Source organism: Onychostoma macrolepis, chromosome 22, assembly GCF_012432095.1.
Source record: "Onychostoma macrolepis isolate SWU-2019 chromosome 22, ASM1243209v1, whole genome shotgun sequence".
NCBI lineage: Eukaryota > Metazoa > Chordata > Actinopteri > Cypriniformes > Cyprinidae > Onychostoma > Onychostoma macrolepis.
Window position 1 is genome coordinate 1,332,288 of NC_081176.1, and position 18,191 is coordinate 1,350,478.

At 40.6% G+C, this 18,191-nt stretch overlaps 1 pseudogene; it reads right to left on the bottom strand.

Moving 5' to 3' along the window:
* Positions 1-17,908, bottom strand: part of LOC131531241 (GTPase IMAP family member 8-like) — a 31,003-nt pseudogene extending 13,095 nt beyond the window's left edge.
* Between the last annotated feature and the right edge of the window lie 283 nt (positions 17,909-18,191).

Here is an 18,191-nt window from a genome sequence, read left to right on the forward strand (position 1 = left end):
ACATACTTCAAACTGTACAGGAGATGCAGAGGGAAAGGGATGCATTGCAGCAGACGAATCAACAGTATGCTCAAGAGCTCTCACAACTTAAGTGGCAGATGCAGCAGCTTCAGATTCAGGTCAGTCAACAGCTACCTGTGGCCCGACCTCAACCTAGCAAACCCATTCCTGCACCACGCCAAGGAAAAAACATACAGGCAGCTGGGGGAAGTCTTAAGCCTGTGCCTGCACCACGGTTCAGAGGAGACAGCTTCTCAGGTCAGGAACAATCTCCAGCTTCGGCAGCAGTTCCAAGAGACAAAATTTGCTCTCCCTACGATATTCAAAGTGCTCAGCCATTCAGTCAGTGGATCTCAAAGGAGCATGCAGCCTCTACTCCTTATGATTCGGCCTGGCACCACCAAATGCCCTATAGCTCATCGAGACAAATGCCTCAATTCGAACCAGAGACAGTGTACAAAGGCCCTACTCCCACCATACCAGACTTTGTACATCCAAACCCAAGAGAGTTTTCACGTTTGAAGATTGCCTTAGAGAATACACTCCCTGCTAATGCTACAGAAAGGTTTAAGTTTCAGATTCTCACAGACCATCTCAAGCTAGAAGAGGCATTACTCATCGCTGATTCGTACAGCCATTCACAAAACCCTTCACAAGAACGATGGCGCTTTGGATCAGCAGTACGGTCAGCCACATCAGCTTGCATTACAGTGAATAGCAGAACTTATGGATGGCCCAAGCATCAGCAGTGGTGACATAAAAGCCTTCAGACTGTTTGCACTTAAAGTTCGTTCTCTCGTTGGCATGCTGGGTCAACTTGGGCAGAAAGGCACCTTGGAATTGCAGTGTGGCTCCCATGTTTCCAGACTGTTGGGGAAATTACCACATGATCTCAGATCAAGTTTTCGCAGGTTTGCACATCCATACCATGTTCCGATTCCAACCCTTGTGGACCTCTCTGACTGGTTGGAGTACGAAATTCAAGTACAGGAGGACACATCTATGTTTGTAATCAGCCAGCGTAGAGGGCCTACTGCACGGACCAGAGAGGTAATCAAAGAATTCAAGCCCTTTAATAAGAATGCAAATATTCTGCTGAACACTGAGAAGGCAACTCTCGACACGCATAGCTCAGCTCCTACCACGAAAACTTTTCCAAAACCTTACTGCCCCTACTGCGATCACACTAAGCACTCCTTAAATAACTGTTTAAATTTCAAGCAACTCACTACAGAACAGAGGCGTCAGTGGATTAGGGAGAACAACCGGTGTTGGCGCTGCGGCAGGAGCCATCAAGCAACAGAATGCAGTCTGAAAATGCGCTGCAAGCAGTGTAACAATCGACATCTGCTAGTTCTCCACGACACTACCATGAAAAGTGCTGAGAGTTCACAGACTGTGCTAATTGAAGCTGCTCCTGCTCGAGACACTAACTCCTGTCTCCTAAATACCATGAACGAGATTCTACTCATTCGAAAGCCTCCTGCCAGCCGAAAAGTCCTGCTCAAGATAAGTAAAGTAATACTGGAATGGAGAACATCAGATGGCTGCCTCACGCCATCCAGGATGACGGGTCAGAAAGAACCATCCTTTTACACAGTGCTGTTCAGCAGCTTGGCCTCAAAGGTAAACCAGAAGACCTACCGCTCCGCACAGTCAGGCAAGAGCTCCAAGTCCTCAGTGGTGCAGCGGTATCATTCTCTATCTCTCCACTGTCGCAGCCCAAGAAGGTGTTCCACATTAGAGGTGTGTTTACGGCCCAGCAACTAAGCCTGGCTGAACATACCCATCCAGTTAAAGCTCTGAAGGAGAAATATCGGCACCTGAGAGGTCTTCCACTGCGACATCTAGAGACTGTCCGTCCCGTACTGCTCATTGGTTCTGACTACCCCCATCTCATCACTCCAGTGGAGCCAGTCCGTCTTGGACCACCAGGGGGACCTGCCGCCGTTAGGACCCGGCTTGGCTGGACATTGCAGGGGCCTGTGCAACATCTTCAGTGGGAAACCAATGAACAACACTGTTTCTTTACTTCAATTTCATCTCCTGAGGCAGATCTCTTTAAGCACGTTCAAAAGTTATGGCAGATGGATGTGCTACCCTGGCGCAGTGATAAGACCAGCACAAGATCCAAACAAGACCATGAGGCAATTGAGCTCCTTGACTCCAAGACAGTCAGAGTTGAAGTAGATGGTGTAAAGAGATATGCCACTCCTCTACTGCGAGTCAAAAACTTGCCACAGCTGAAAGCTCCTAAAGAGGCCGTGATCTCACAGTTGAGAGCTACTGAGAAGCGACTTGGTAAGAATCCAGAACAAGCAGCTGCTTACACAGCAGAAATCCACAAACTGGAACAAGCAAGTTATGCTGTTAAGCTGGATCAGCATGCTGAAGAGGACTCTGCCCACTCGTGGTACATCCCACACCATATGGTCCACCACAATGGAAAAAACCGAGTAGTTTTTAATTGCTCCTTCCATTATCAGGGCCAAAATCTGAACAATCTGTTGCTCCCGGGACCAGTTCTGGGACCTTCTCTACTTGCGGTTCTGCTCTGATTCCGGGAACACTCCATTGCAGTCAGCAGTGACATACGTGGGATGTTCCACCAGGTCCGGTTGCTCCCAGAGGACAGACCATTGCTGCGTTTTCTCTGGCGAGAACTCAAAATACAAGAACAACCCAGTGTTTTTGAGTGGCAAGTCCTTCCCTTTGGGACCACATGCAGTCCCTGTTGCGCAGTGTATGCCCTTCAAAAGCATGTCTTAGATCACAGTGAACCTGGAGAAGATGTCAGACATTCTGTCATGAAGTCCTTTTATGTCGATAACTGTCTGCAAAGCTTCACTACAACAGAAGAAGCCAAAAATTTGTTGACAAAATCCAGGCCCTATTGGCAGATGGTGGTTTTGAATTGAGACAGTGGTCTAGTAACCAGCCATTAACCATAAGTCACCTGCCCACAGAGCTGAAATCAGCCAGTGCTGAGCTCTGGATCTCTCATGGCAAAACAGATACGCAAGAATTAGCCCTGGGACTGATTTGGAATCACCAAACAGACACTATTTCTTACAGATATCGCCCCACAGAGAGTGCTGAGATCACTATGCGTAACATCTACCGAACCCTGGCTAGTCAGTATGATCCCCTGGGTTACCTGATTCCATACACCACCAGGGCTAAGCTAATAGTCCAACGCTTGTGGGACAAAAAAAGGGACTGGGATGATCCAAACCTTCCCCAAACAGCCACTGGTACCAGGGACCATCATTCTTAAAAGATTCCCCGAGTTTGTGGCCCGAAACACCACCTCCTGTGGAGGGAAATGGAGATGAGCTGCGCAAGACAAGTTTAAACACACTTGCATGCTTCACTACCAGCACCTCAGTCTCTAACCTAGATCAGTATAAAACATTCCAAGAGCTGATAGAGTCCACAGCTTCCCACGGGGTGGCCACGGGCAGCCTGACAGCTAATGCTTACAAAGATGCTGAAGTCACTCTCCTACAACAATCACAACAGGAATCTTTCCCTTCAGACCTTGAACAGTTAAGGGCTGGTAAACCTCTCGCTCATAACAGTCGCTTAAAAGCGCTGGCACCTGAAATTGACAGTGAGACTCAGCTAATTCGAGTTGGAGGTCGCCTACGACACAGTACCCACCTTGAGCGAGATACTGTACACCCCATTGTTCTTGATGCTAAGCATCAAATTACACAGCTCATCATACAAAGTTATGATGCCAAACTCCACCACCCAGGGTATGAGAGAGTGTTTGCTGAACTTCGACGCAAGTACTGGATTCTCCGCGGTAGGGAAGCAGTTAAGCGGTTTCAACGGAGCTGTGTAGAGTGCCAAAAATGGAGAAAGAATCCAGATATTCCAAAAATGGCAGACCTACCTCCAGCCAGACTACGTTTTTTCCGGCCTGTGTTCTACTCCACAGGTATGGACTGTTTCGGCCCTTATGCTGTCAAGGTTGGTAGGAGGACTGAAAAGAAATGGGGTATCATTTTTAAATGCTTAACAACTCGAGCAGTGTATATTGATGTCCTACATAACCTTGATGCTGACTCTTTCCTCATGGCCCTCAGACGTTTCACTGCCAGACGTGGAACCCCCTTTGAACTCATATCAGATCAAGGTACCAATTTCAAGGGAGGAGAAAGGGAACTCAGGGAGGCCTTTGCAGCTCTCGCCCCTGAACTTCAGGCACAGCTAGCCAGACAAAAGGTTGAATTCCGTTTCAACCCCCCAAATGCTCCTCACTTTGGAGGTTGCTGGGAACGAGAAATTCGTTCTCTCAAGCAAGCACTGACAGCCACCATTGGAGCTCAATCAGTAACCTTCGAAGTGCTACAAACAGTGTTAGTTGAGATTGAAGGAATTCTAAACTTGAAACCCTTGGGTTATACTTCCTCTGATATTGCAGACCCAGACCCTATCACTCCAAACTCCCTCTTGATGGGGCGGCCAGATTCCTCCCTACCTCCAGTGGTATACCCAGAGTCAGAGATCATAAGCAGGCGGCGGTGGCGTCACAGCCAAGTCCTCGCCGACCACTTCTGGAAGCACTTCTTGAAGTTCTACCTTCCTGGCCTTCAAACTCGTCAGAAGTGGCAAGATGACACGTCAGACAGTCAAGTTGGCACCAGAGTGATGATCGTCGACCCACAGTTACCCCGAGCGCTTTGGCCAGTGGGCCGAGTGTCAGAAATCTTCCCTGGGGCTGATGGCAGAGTGAGGACAGCTAATATTAAGGTTGGCGGAAAGACATACACACGCCCAGTAGCCCGTATTATACAATTACCTAGCATTCCTGAGTAATGTAACACGGCACACCATTTGTAACTTAAAGGGCCTTTCATAATTGTACAGATTCTGTCCCCAAGAATCTGGGGGCGGCTGTTAAAAAGGCCATTATAGCTTTAAGAATAATGAATCTTCTGATCAGATCTTTCTCTTTTTTTACCGAGACTGATATGCTTGACCTAGCTGTCTATTATATTTCGCTGTCTGATGCGTTTCAATTGTTATGGCTAATGCTAAGATATTAACATGTCCTTAGCACGATGTCGCTGTATATATATTTTACCTTTATTCATAGTTGTTTATATTAATATTATCTAGGTCTATTTCTTTTGTATTTCAGTGTAATTTACTCACGAAGTGCTCATTCTCGAGATATTTTAAAGTTGTAAACATCTTAATGCGCATGTGCACAGAACATGTTCAGACAGTGCACCGCTGATACGATACGCACCAGATAAAGCTGTGCACTGTTTAATTCGATGTATATGGCACGCTGAGTTTGTTTTCTTTCATTTATTAATCCGTTCAATTGTTTGTTTTACTGAATATTCATCATGTATATTCATATTTACTCTTCATTTTCTGTTTTATAGAAAAACCACATAACCCTTGTAATTCTCTGAGTTGTTGTGGTGACAAATAAATGGGTTACTCCCATATTTCAACCATCTTTGACTAAGTCTCTTACCGGACACCCTGTGGCGGGTTTCAAACCTAACCAGCAATTTAATAAATGAGAATTTGCTATTAATGCTAACTCATTTTTACAGTGAGAAATATATGGCTTTGATTTTATAGCAATTTTAGAGTGCAACATTTTATAAAATATTTATTTTATATAAAGTTATAAAAAAAAATTGTATACTACATTATCTTTACTGCAAACTTAAACTTCTATAACTTTTTATACTTTCTTTTTTTTAAATGCTTTCACTTCAGCAATAATCTGCTGTGTGTCTTCTTTAAAATAGACCAGCCTTAGGTCTGTACTCCAAAGTGTTCAGGAATTACATCCATGTTGTAACAAGCACTGATAAACAAGTGTCTGTTTTCAGTGAATTTATACCCCAAAGGAGCGACGTATACTGATGGATACAAACATTAAAATCACAAATAAGAGTCAAGTTTTTAAAAAAATCATGAAATTGTATTATTTGAGTCCCTATAAGATGGAAAATAGCAATAAATTTATTTTCTGATGTGTCTTTATGGTTCTGCCCTTTTTAGGGTTAAAATAATATTTAGAAACCACATATTATTAAGTTGCTTAAACAATTAGAAACAAAACAGTATCATGTATTATCCTAAACATTAGATCACTCACACCCAAAGCAGTTATTGTAAATGAAATGATCACAGATAATAGTTTTGATGTACTCTGTTTGACTGAAACCTGGCTTAAGCCAAATGGATATATTGGTCTAAATGAGTCTACTCTACCAAGCTACTGTTAAAAGCATGAGCCCCATCAGACTGGTCGTGGTGGCGGTGTCACAACAATATATAGTGATATTCTCAATGTTACTCACAAAACAGGATACAGGCTTAACTCATTTGAAATACTTTTGCTTAATGTAACACTGTCAGATATGCAAAAGAAATCTCTTCTATCTCTTGCTCTGGCTACTGTGTATAGACCGCCAGGGCCATATACAGATTTCTTAAAAGAATTTGCAGATTTCCTCTCAGACTTATTGATTAATGTTGATAAAGTGCTAATTGTCGGAGATTTTCACTTGGATAATACAAATGATGCGTTAGGACTTGCGTTTAGTCAAGTCAAGTCACCTTTATTTATATAGCGCTTTTAACAATACAGATTGTGTCAAAGCACTTAACAGTATCAAATTGGAGGATAGAGTGTCAGTAATGTATAATGATAAGATTAAACACTCAATTTTTAGTTAAAGGCATTTCATTATTGAATTCAGAGATGTCATTGTCTAGCTCAGTTTAGTTTAAATAGTATCTGTGCAATCAAATCGGCGATAATCGCTAGAAATTAAGTGTCCCCAACTGAGCAAGCCAAAGGCGACAGCGGCAAGGAACCAAAACTCCCTCTGTGACAGAATGGAGAAAAAAACCTTGGGAGAAACCAGGCTCAGTCGGGGGGCCAGTTCTCCTCTGACCAGACGAAACCCGCAGTTCAATTCCAACCGCAGCCATGTCAGATTGTGTAAAGGGCTTATCTGATTCCCGTGGTCTTGTCCCAATGGAGCATTTCAATTTATAATTTAATGTATTTGTTATATTTGTGTCTCATTCATATTAGGTTTACTGACCTAATAAACTCTTTTGGAATCAAGCAAAATGTCACTCATTGTTTTAATCAAACACTAGATTTAATTATATCGCATGGAATTGATCTTACTGATATAGATATCGTACCTCAAAGTGATGATGTTACTGACCATTTCCTTGTATCGTGCATGCTGCGTATTACTGATATTAACTATATCGTCCGGGCAGAACTATTGTTCCAGCCACTAAAGACAGATTCACAGATAACCTGCCTGATTTATCTCAACATCTTCTCTAATAATAATAATAATAATTTTTATTTATATAGCGCCTTTCTAGCATTCAAGGTCACTTTACAAATCAGGCTTAAGGAACAGAGACAATAGACATCAATACCAAAAAAACATAAACTAAAAGCTAAGAGTAATATACAGAAACCACATACAAGATTAGATTAGATACAGAAAGAATGAAGATAAACATCCATAACGGTACAGTTCACAGTCTATGACTTGAGTAATGGTCAGGAAAAAAGGGTTTTTAAGAGGTTTTTTTAATTATTTGTCCAATTGGTAGCATATAAATGGTGAAGAGGAGAGGGCCCAAAACAGAACCCTGAGGTACACCAGAGCTGATAAATTTGGTAGATGATCTGTGATTCTGGTATATAACAAATTGTTGCCTTCCAGTCAAACAAGAGGAAAACCAATCAAGGGCTGTGCCAGTAATTCCATTTGCTGAAAGTCGTGAAAGGAGCATCTCATGACAAACAGTGTCAAAAGCTGAGCTGAGGTCTAAAAGAAGGAGAGTGCTAAGAGCACCAGAATCAGAAGCTAAAAGAAGATCACTGAGAACCTTAAACAGGGCTGTTTCCGTACTGTGTAATGGGCGAAAACCAGACTGGAAGGGCTCATAGAGGTTGTGTGCAGTTAAGAAGGTCTGTAACTGGGAGGCAACAACTTTTTCTAATATCTTAGAGAGAAAGGATAAGTTTGAGATAGGCCTATAGCTACTTAGGGAAGATGGTTCGAGACCATGCTTTTTAAGAACTGGAGTGACAGCAGCAATCTTAAGCTTAGAAGGTACAGTTCTGGATGACATTGACGTATTAATGAAATGAGTGATGGGTATTGACAGGGCAGGCAAGCAATTCTTCAGTAAGAGGGTAGGTAGGACCAAGAAGACTAGTAGAGGAGTTAGACAGCCTGATCATCTCATCAACCACTGTGGGGGTAACAGAGTCAAAACTAGGGAGACTATGAGCGTGGCTTGAAGAGAGAAGTTCAGTAGTGTGAGCAGAAGTAGGGTGCAGACAGGTATAAGATGATTTACTCTGAAAAAAGTTCAGGAAAGCGTCACACATTTGATCAGAGCTCTCTAGAGACCGTGCAGGAGGCTGAATTCACTTTTTAATTGAAGTAAATAATAGCCTCTTTCGCACCGCTTTAGTTCCAGAACTAAAAGTACAGTACTAAAGTACTGGGACGATTTTGCGCGAACTATTTCCCAGTACCATTTAAAGGGTTGCATTGGCACCGACAGTGGGTCCTAAGAAGTGACGTAAGCCGGTCGACAGCGACGTCATTTGTGCGCGGCGTTCAATAACGAAAACAAAGAAGAACAACGATAACAACAGGAGGATGGAGGACGCTGTGATCAGAGTTGTGTTGTTGTTGTTTCTTGCGGGGTTCACAATAATGGACATGGAATGTCGACGTAACTTATACGTCAAGCGATTGAAAGATCGGAAAGGTGTTCAAAATGTTCAAAAGTGCCTGCACTTCAGCGTCCGTCCATCTATCACTGTTCTCCATTCTTGCGAAATATAAGTTGATGCAATGTTTACACAGTATGTGTTTACACAGCGTTTTAAATCATGGCGGGTGAGGGCGTTTTCGTACGCGTTTAGCCAATCAGCGTACACTTACGTCACGATAGTTCCTATGGAACTGTTTTAGACCCTACTCTGAAGTAGGAGCTAATTAGTTCCTCCAAACGGAGTTCCAGGAACTAAAACAGTTCCTAGTTCCCGCGGTGCGAACACGCCAAAAAGTGGGTAGTTCCACAATTAGTTCGGGTACTATGAAAAGGTTCCTGCGCTGCGAAAGGGCCTAAATTCTAAAGCCTTTAGAATTGCGTGGAAAAAACAGTATGTCCAGCTATAGACAGGCTCTAAAAGCTGCCAGGACAGAGCATATCCGCAAACTCATAGATAATAAACAAAACAATCTAAGGTTTTTATTTAGCACAGTGGCTAGATTAACAAATAACCAGACGCCACCCGATCTAAATATTCCCTCACAGTTTAATAGTAATGACTTTATGAATTTCTTCACTGATAAAATAGATAACATCAGAAATACAATAACAAATGTAGGTTCTACTGCGTCTAGTACTTCAGCTTCATTCATTGCACCCAAAGAAAATCTGCAGTGCTTTACAACTATATAGGACAGAAGATCTAAATAAACTTATCACTGCATCTAAACCAATAGCATGTCTATTAGATCCTGTACCCACTAAACTACTGAAAGAGTTGATACCTGTAGCAGAAGAACCGCTTCTCAATATTATTAACTCATCGTTATCTTTAGGTCACATCCCAAAACCATTAAAGCTGGCGGTTATTAAGCCTCTTATTAAGAAACCACAACTAGATCCTAGTGAACTGGCAAATTACAGACCCATTTCAAATCTTCCGTTTATGTCTACAATTTTGGAAAAAGTTGTGCCTGCTCAATTGTGCTCCTTCTTGCAAAAAAATTATCTCTATAAAGAATTTCAGTCAGGTTTCAGGCCTCACCATAGCACAGAAACTGCACTTGTCAAAATTACAAATGACCAAGGCTGCATCTCATTGCTAGTTTTACTTAATCTTAGTGCTGCGTTCGACACTATAGATCATGACATACTCATAGATCGATTACAAAACTATACAGGTATTCAAGGGCTTTTAGATCCTACCTGTCCGATCGCTACCATTTTGTTTATTTAAATGGGGAGTCATCTCAGTTATCACCAGTAAAGTATGGAATACCACAAGGATCTGTCCTAGGTCCTCTGCTATTTTCAATATACATGTTGCCCCTTGGTGATATTATTAGAAAATACGGGATTAGTTTCCATTGTTATGCTGATGATACTCAACTATATATCTCAACAAGACCAGATGAAACTTCTAAATTATCTAAATTATCGATGTCACGATTACATCACAGCACTAGCTGGAGGCAAAACAAAGGGAAAACTGGAGGCAGCCCATTCAAACCAGCGCAGATTCGACTACATAAGGAGCTTAAAATATCATCTTGTTGTGATGCTGGGTGCCAGAATCGATGTAGTAGAGGCTCCAATTTGAAATTTTAACGCATACCTGCTGCCACTGCCAGACAAAAAACCGACGACTGCTGTGGTTAAACAAGATAAAACGAGTGGACTGGACAGAAACAACAGTCAAAAAGCCTCGTGTTTGCAGCACACACTTCTTATCAGGAAAGGTTCAATAAAGTATTATATTTTTTTGTTATGGGCTCGTCTAAAGATTTCTTATGCATCTCACTACTATCTCGTGTTTGAAATAATGTATGGATGCGTGTGTAAAACAACAAACTGACGATTTATATGCTTAATCATTTGTAATTGTATATACATTGTTGTGATTAATTGTGGCTGGAATAATAATGTAGCTGTAAAAACAGTTGCCTGCTGAAATTGAAATTGAAATTTCTCCAGTTATTGTTAAAAAAACAAGCTAACAGACTTCATAGCTAGCGTTAGTAAAGCGGTCAGTGGAATCTTTTTGCCTCCACCTAAGCTCCGCCCACAGAAAAACGTCACTATGTTTGCTAACAGAAAAAGGGTCTATTAGACAGCAACTTGTCCTTGGAAAATCATATTTCCCATGTTACAAAAACAGCATTCTTCCATCTTAGAAACTTGCCAAGCTTCGAAAAATGCTACCTTTTTCTGATGCAGAAAAGCTAGTTCATGCATTCATGACCTCTAGACTGGACTATTGTAATGCACTGCTAGCTGGTTATCCTGCATCTTCAATAAACAAGCTACAGGTAGTCCAAAATACAGCAGCTAGAGTCCTTACCAGGTCAAGAAAATATGATCATATTACCCCAATTTTACAGTCTCTGCACTGGCTCCCTATTAAGTTCCATATTACTTGCCTATAAGTCCCTTAATGGTTTAGCTCCTGCGTACCTAACTTGTATTCTATCAGGCTACAATCCAACCCACTCCCTAAGGTCGCAAAACTCTGGACTTTTGGTAGTACCCAGGATAGCAAAGTCTACTAAAGGAGGTTGAGCTTTTTCACATTTGGCTCCCAAACTCTGGAATAGCTTTCCTGATAACGTCTGGGGTTCAGACACACTCTCTCTGTTTAAATCTAGATTAAAGACACATCTCTTTAGCCAAGCATTCACATAATGCATCTTATAATTTTGTACTGCAGTCATATATGATCAAATGTAAATTATTATTCTTTAGCTTGGGTTGAACGAATCATTTTTGCTTGGATGGAACAGCAGCTACACTAATTATGTCTCTGTTTGTTTCTGTTTCTGCCACGGGATTAACATCCAGAGGTAACTAGGAATTACACAAGCTTCAGTCTGGATCCGACCCTTAAAAGATCTGAGATGACCGAACACCTGAGAAGAGATGATGCCAACTTCTCAGAGGATGCCAACCCTCAGACAACATACAGAATTACCAAATTTGTCATAAGTTAAATATTAAGTTTCTACAATATATAAATATATTGCAGAAGCTTAATTTCCTGTAAAGCTGCTTCGCAACGATTGTATCGTAAAAAGTGCTATACAAATAAACTTGAATTGAATTGAATGTATAGTTTAATACAAAGGGCTGAAACCAACCAGAAAGACTACTTTTTTTTTCCATTTAAAAACATGAGATGCTGTGGGATGGGGGAAAAAACGCATAAAGTCTCGAGACATGTTTTTAAATATTGAACTTACATTAATTTTACATGCTTTCTAAACATGCGGCTGATAGATGTCCCTCTAGAAAATATGATAAATATGCGTTGTGTGTGAATGGCTTGGTTTCAGTTTTGACATCAACAAGATCTTCTCCGCATTGATGTTATCTTTTTCTGCAATATTTTGAATGAACAACCTAGCAGCGCTGCATCTAGTGGGTTTAACTGGACAGACTAACAAAAGCATTCAAATGCAACGACACCTACATCGTCATCGCATTTCGTGTGCCACTGATAAGGCAGCCTGACACACACCTAACATTTGAATGCAACTTTTTTGCATTAGAATGTGGATTTTTATTTTAAATTCGACGAATATTTGAAATTCAAATTTTTATTTGACGGCCCTAACACACACATACACACACACACACACACACACACACAAAGAACCCTAAAAGGATACTTTGTTTTTCTGTCAATTTCTAAATACTCTATTAAAAAATATCTCCATTTTTGTTAGAAGCGTTTTAACCAAAACAAATGGATCAGTAAAAAGAAATTCTAGTTCAAGTCACACAGCAGTGCTCCTCATTCTCTCCATGTCATTCCCTGTCTCTAAGACACTGTAACTATACGAGGACAATTCAGTACTTCATAATCACATTCTTAGAGGTATTATCCTCAAAAAAGACTTTAACAAACCTCCTCCATATCTTGCTGTTTTTGTGCTCTCATTGAGACCAGAATCCTCCTCCTCTTCATCCTCATACTTGTTGCAGATGAGAAATTCTTCACTTTCTTTCTTGAGTATCTCTTCTGTCCTTCTGAACAACTCAGAGCGCCATCCTGGGTTTACTGTGTCAAACTGTAGATGTCCTCCTCCACACTCCTTTATTAAACCATGAATAGAGTTATTCTTAAAAGTGAATATGTATCCACGTGTCTCTTCATCAGTAGTCAGCACTATAGTGTGTTTCATGGCCTGCTCACTGAAGAGGTTCAGCACATATTTCACTCTCTGTCTGTCGTTCTCATTGAAGTTATTATACAGCAGTACGAGTACAAACACATGAGGTCCTGGAGCAGACAGAGACACACACTCTCTCACTCTCTGTGTGATCTGATGCTGTGTGAGATTCAGCTGGAGCAGGTGAGGAGTGTTGATGACTGAGACGTGTCTCTTCTCCATCTCTCCACTGAGTCTCACACTGTGCTGCTGTGAATAAGATGCAGCTTCTCTGTGAAATGCTTCTGTTCCCAGTAAAATGTTTCCCACTCTGTTGTTTTCTGATTCATTCTTTCCTATCAGAACAATCCTCAGATCACTCACTGAAAAAGAGCACAAACACACACAGTGCAATAAAACAGCGCTGCACAATCATCACTGAAGAATCTCATATTAAAAAGCCTACAGATTTAGCAGATTTTACCCGAGATACTAGTAGAAATGTTAAAATATCAAGTAACACCTGTAAGAAGCTTTAAGAACGTCTATGAAATATGCACGTTTAATACTCAAAAGTTATCATACATTTTATTGACTTATTATTGAAATAATTACTTGAACACTTTTGTTTACAAAAAATAAAAGAACTGCAGCTGCATAGAGCCCCGTGAGCAGCAGGGAGCTGCTAACACTGGTTCAGTACAGTAACAGTACAGTAAACTTGAGGAGTTTGCTCATGCATTTGGAGAGAAAGTATTTTGAAAACATAATCCATCTGTATTTGGAATCGCTTGTTTGCAATCACATGATTCCGATGACGTGCGAAATTCAGATGGAGGGCAGGAAGTGAAAAGCAGAATGGATGAGATGGAGGAAAGTCCGTACTGTACTGGTATTGACACTATTACAAGAGAAAGGTATAAACAGAAAATCACAACATGATGCTTATGTTATGAAGAGGAGCGATTTTTCAACTAAATTGAAATACTTGAATGCCATCGAGCAACTAACCATGATTTCAAACAAGCTATTTTGAAGTGAATCCCGTATTTATATGAGATGTGTGATATATGTCACTCCTGAAACTTTGCTGCATGTACAGGGTTTGTGGCCGTGGTTCTGTTAGCAGCATGAAAAACAAAACTTATTCAAATTCTGAATTGATTATTGCCTAGAAAGCGAGCAAATACCACTTCCATATAATCACTAAAAAGTTCTCGCAATGTTCCGTTATAATCAATGAAGCTCTCTAATCTGCAAATATAATATCTCAATTACATTGTGTACGTGCGGCATTTAGCATTGAGTGAATTCTGACTGTCTCACGCTTCATGTTCACGCAGTATCTATTATATATTTCTTTATTAATATCTTAATTAATGCTGTCAAACGATTAATAATGATTAAAATAAAGGTTTTTGTTTACATAATATGTGTGTGTACTGTGTATATTTATTATGTACATATAAATACACACACACATGCATGTATATATTTCAGAAAAATGTTTTTTTATTTTTATATATTAAATATATTTATTTATAATATAAATTCTATGAATATAAATATAGACATGTAAATACATGTAAATATTTTCCTTGTGGAAAAGCTCCTTGTGGTTTCTAGGTTTTACCGATTTAAACATCATAAACAACGCAAAACATCCGCATTTTGAGTTTCTGCTAGTGATTCCCATACAGAAAAATCACTTCCTGCCCTCCAGCTGCATTTAGCGCCACAGCAATAACGTCATGTGCAAACAACCTATTACATGGATGTAGCATGTTAATTAGCATTAAAATACTTCATTGGAATTTATTAGTCTGTTGTAGTATCGAGGTGATGTGGGTCAGTGAGGTTGTATGTTATGCTCAGTGTATGTGTTGGGGGTGGTGATTAGATGTTTAGGTGTCCAACCATATTGTGGGCCCAGATAGAGAAGATGAAACAAGGTCATCTTTGATTATTTCACCATCCAACCTTACCCCTGAATCATTTCAGCATTTATACATTTCAGCATTTAGCAGACGCTTTTATCCAAAGCAGTTTACATTGCATTCAAGTTACAGTTTTTATATTTTTATCACCTCTTGCTTTCCCCGGGAATCGAATATATATACAGTGGGTACGGAAAGTATTCAGACCCCCTTAAATTTTTCACTCTTTGTTATATTGCAGCCATTTGCTAAAATCATTTAAGTTCATTTTTTTCCCTCATTAATGTACACACAGCATCCCATATTGACAGAAAAACAAAGAATTGTTGACATTTTTGCAGATTTATTAAAAAAGACAAACTGAAATATCACATGGTCCTAAGTATTCAGACCCTTTGCTCAGTATTTAGTAGAAGCACCCTTTTGATCTAATACAGCCATGAGTCTTTTTGGGAAAGATGCAACAAGTTTTTCACACCTGGATTTGGGGATCCTCTGCCATTCCTCCTTGCAGATCCTCTCCAGTTCTGTCAGGTTGGATGGTAAACGTTGGTGGACAGCCATTTTTAGGTCTCTCCAGAGATGCTCAATTGGGTTTAAGTCAGGGCTCTGGCTGGGCCATTCAAGAACAGTCACAGAGTTGTTGTGAAGCCACTCCTTCGTTATTTTAGCTGTGTGCTTAGGGTCATTGTCTTGTTGGAAGGTAAACCTTCGGCCCAGTCTGAGGTCCTGAGCACTCTGGAGAAGGTTTTCGTCCAGGATATCCCTGTACTTGGCCGGGGATATCATCTTTACTTCATCTTTCCCTCGATTGCAACCAGTCGTCCTGTCCCTGCAGCTGAAAAACACCCCCACAGCATGATGCTGCCACCACCATGCTTCACTGTTGGGACTGTATTGGACAGGTGATGAGCAGTGCCTGGTTTTCTCCACACATACCGCTTAGAATTAAGGCCAAAAAGTTCTATCTTGGTCTCATCAGACCAGAGAATCTTATTCAGGTGTTTTTTAGCAAACTCCATGCGGGCTTTCATGTGTCTTGCACTGAGGAGAGGCTTCCGTCGGGTCACTCTGCCATAAAGCCCCAACTGGTGGAGGGCTGCAGTGATGGTTGACTTTCTACAACTTTCTCCCATCTCCCGACTGCATCTCTGGAGCTCAGCCACAGTGATCTTTGGGTTCTTCTTTACCTCTCTCACCAAGGCTCTTCTCCCCCGATAGCTCAGTTTGGCCGGATGGCCAGCTCTAGGAAGGGTTCTGGTCGTCCCAAACGTCTTCCATTTAAGGATTATGGAGGCCACTGTGCTCTTAGGAACCTTAAGTGCAGCAGAAGTGTTTTTGTAACCTTGGCCAGATCTGTGCCTTGCCACAATTCTGTCTCTGAGCTCTTCAGGCAGTTCCTTTGACCTCATGATTCTCATTTGCTCTGACATGCACTGTGAGCTGTAAGGTCTTATATAGACAGGTGTGTGGCTTTCCTAATCAAGTCCAATCAGTATAATCAAACACAGCTGGACTCAAATGAAGGTGTAGACCCATCTCAAGGATGATCAGAAGAAATGGACAGCACCTGAGTTAAATATATGAGTGTCACAGCAAAGGGTCTGAATACTTAGGACCATGTGATATTTCAGTTTGTCTTTTTTAATAAATCTGCAAAAATGTCAACAATTCTTTGTTTTTCTGTCAATATGGGGTGCTGTGTGTACATTAATGAGGAAAAAAAATGAATTTAAATGATTTTAGCAAATGGCTGCAATATAACAAAGAGTGAAAAATTTAAGGGGGTCTGAATACTTTCCGTACCCACTGTATATATGTATATATATATATATATCACACACATTGAGACATTTAAGCGCAAGAGACTTTATCGATTAAACAGTTTTGGGAAAGTCGCACATATGCGAGTAATTCACATTCACATTTTTTTATTTAACAATATAAATTTAAAATTAAATCTCAACATATTGGGACTAATCATTATTTTCATTTTTGGGTGACCTATACTTATACTATATACTGTTACATCACAATACAACATATAAATGTTTGACATCTTAATATCACTGCCAGTGCTTTAATTTACTCACTGTTTGGACGATCAAATTGTGGACTGTGTCTATGTCTACGTGCTGCAAGAGAGAGAAAAAAAATCACACACACACATAGACGGAAAAAAACAGATGGTTTATCCATTAGCTATATAAACACATGTGCACTATAAAGCTGTGACTTCATAATGTTTGCCATTCCTAACTGAGTACAGAACAGTGTGCTGATGATACACAGATCGACACTAATTTAATTGGTGAAATTATTATTTTTCTTATCCTCAGAACATCTACAGTGTCAAAATTGCGCTTCAACTCATACTTAATGATATATAGCCTTTATAAAATTATTTATAAATGGGCTATTGTCACAATCAACAAAGATAAGTGTCATGGTCAGCACCTCTCGCCGACTCATTTCTGCTATGTCAGGTGGTTTGTTTTCATCCTGTCATCTACGGCTGCACGTGGGGGAGCAATCAGCACTAACTCACAGCGCTGTGCGCTCCATTAGCCCCGCACCTGTTACTCATTTCCCCTTTCCTATTTATTCCCATCTATGCCTTCTCTCTATGTTGGTATGTCTCCTTGTGTTACGTCTTACCTTTTATATGTAGAGACCTCTTCTCTTCTATTTGTTGTACTGTGTTCAGGATTCTCAGGCGAGGATTAATTGATCCACTGGACAGCGTGTCCGGATTGGGAGCGTGAGACTGAACCCTTTTCGGCCTGTTCCTCCCAGCCATCCGTCAAGTTGGTGTGGGCACTGGGAGCCCAGTTTTTGCTCTCGAACTTTGTGTTTCTGTTTTTAGATGTGATCATCCGAAGTTTCTAATAAACTTCATTCGTCTGTTTTTGCACAGCACTCGAGTCTTCCTGTCTTTTAGACACAGCGTTGTGTGACAGATAAGTGTAAAGAATCGCAGACTAATAAAAGAAACCGCGCTTAGTTTCAAGTGAACGCTCAAAATACATTATTTGGGTAACACTTTACAATAATTAATTAACACTTTAATACATTAACTAATGGAACCTTATTGTAAAATGTTACAATTATTTGTTATTAACGCATTACATTCACAAAAACACTTAAATTAAAGAGAAAAGCAAGCAGGTGCATGATTTGACTTGGCAGCCAATACAAATAATAACCGTTTCCTTACCTAAATCCTGTGTTTGGACCAGGCTCGGTTGCAGAATCATATCACTCTGTGCTTCTGAAATTATTATCTTCATCTATA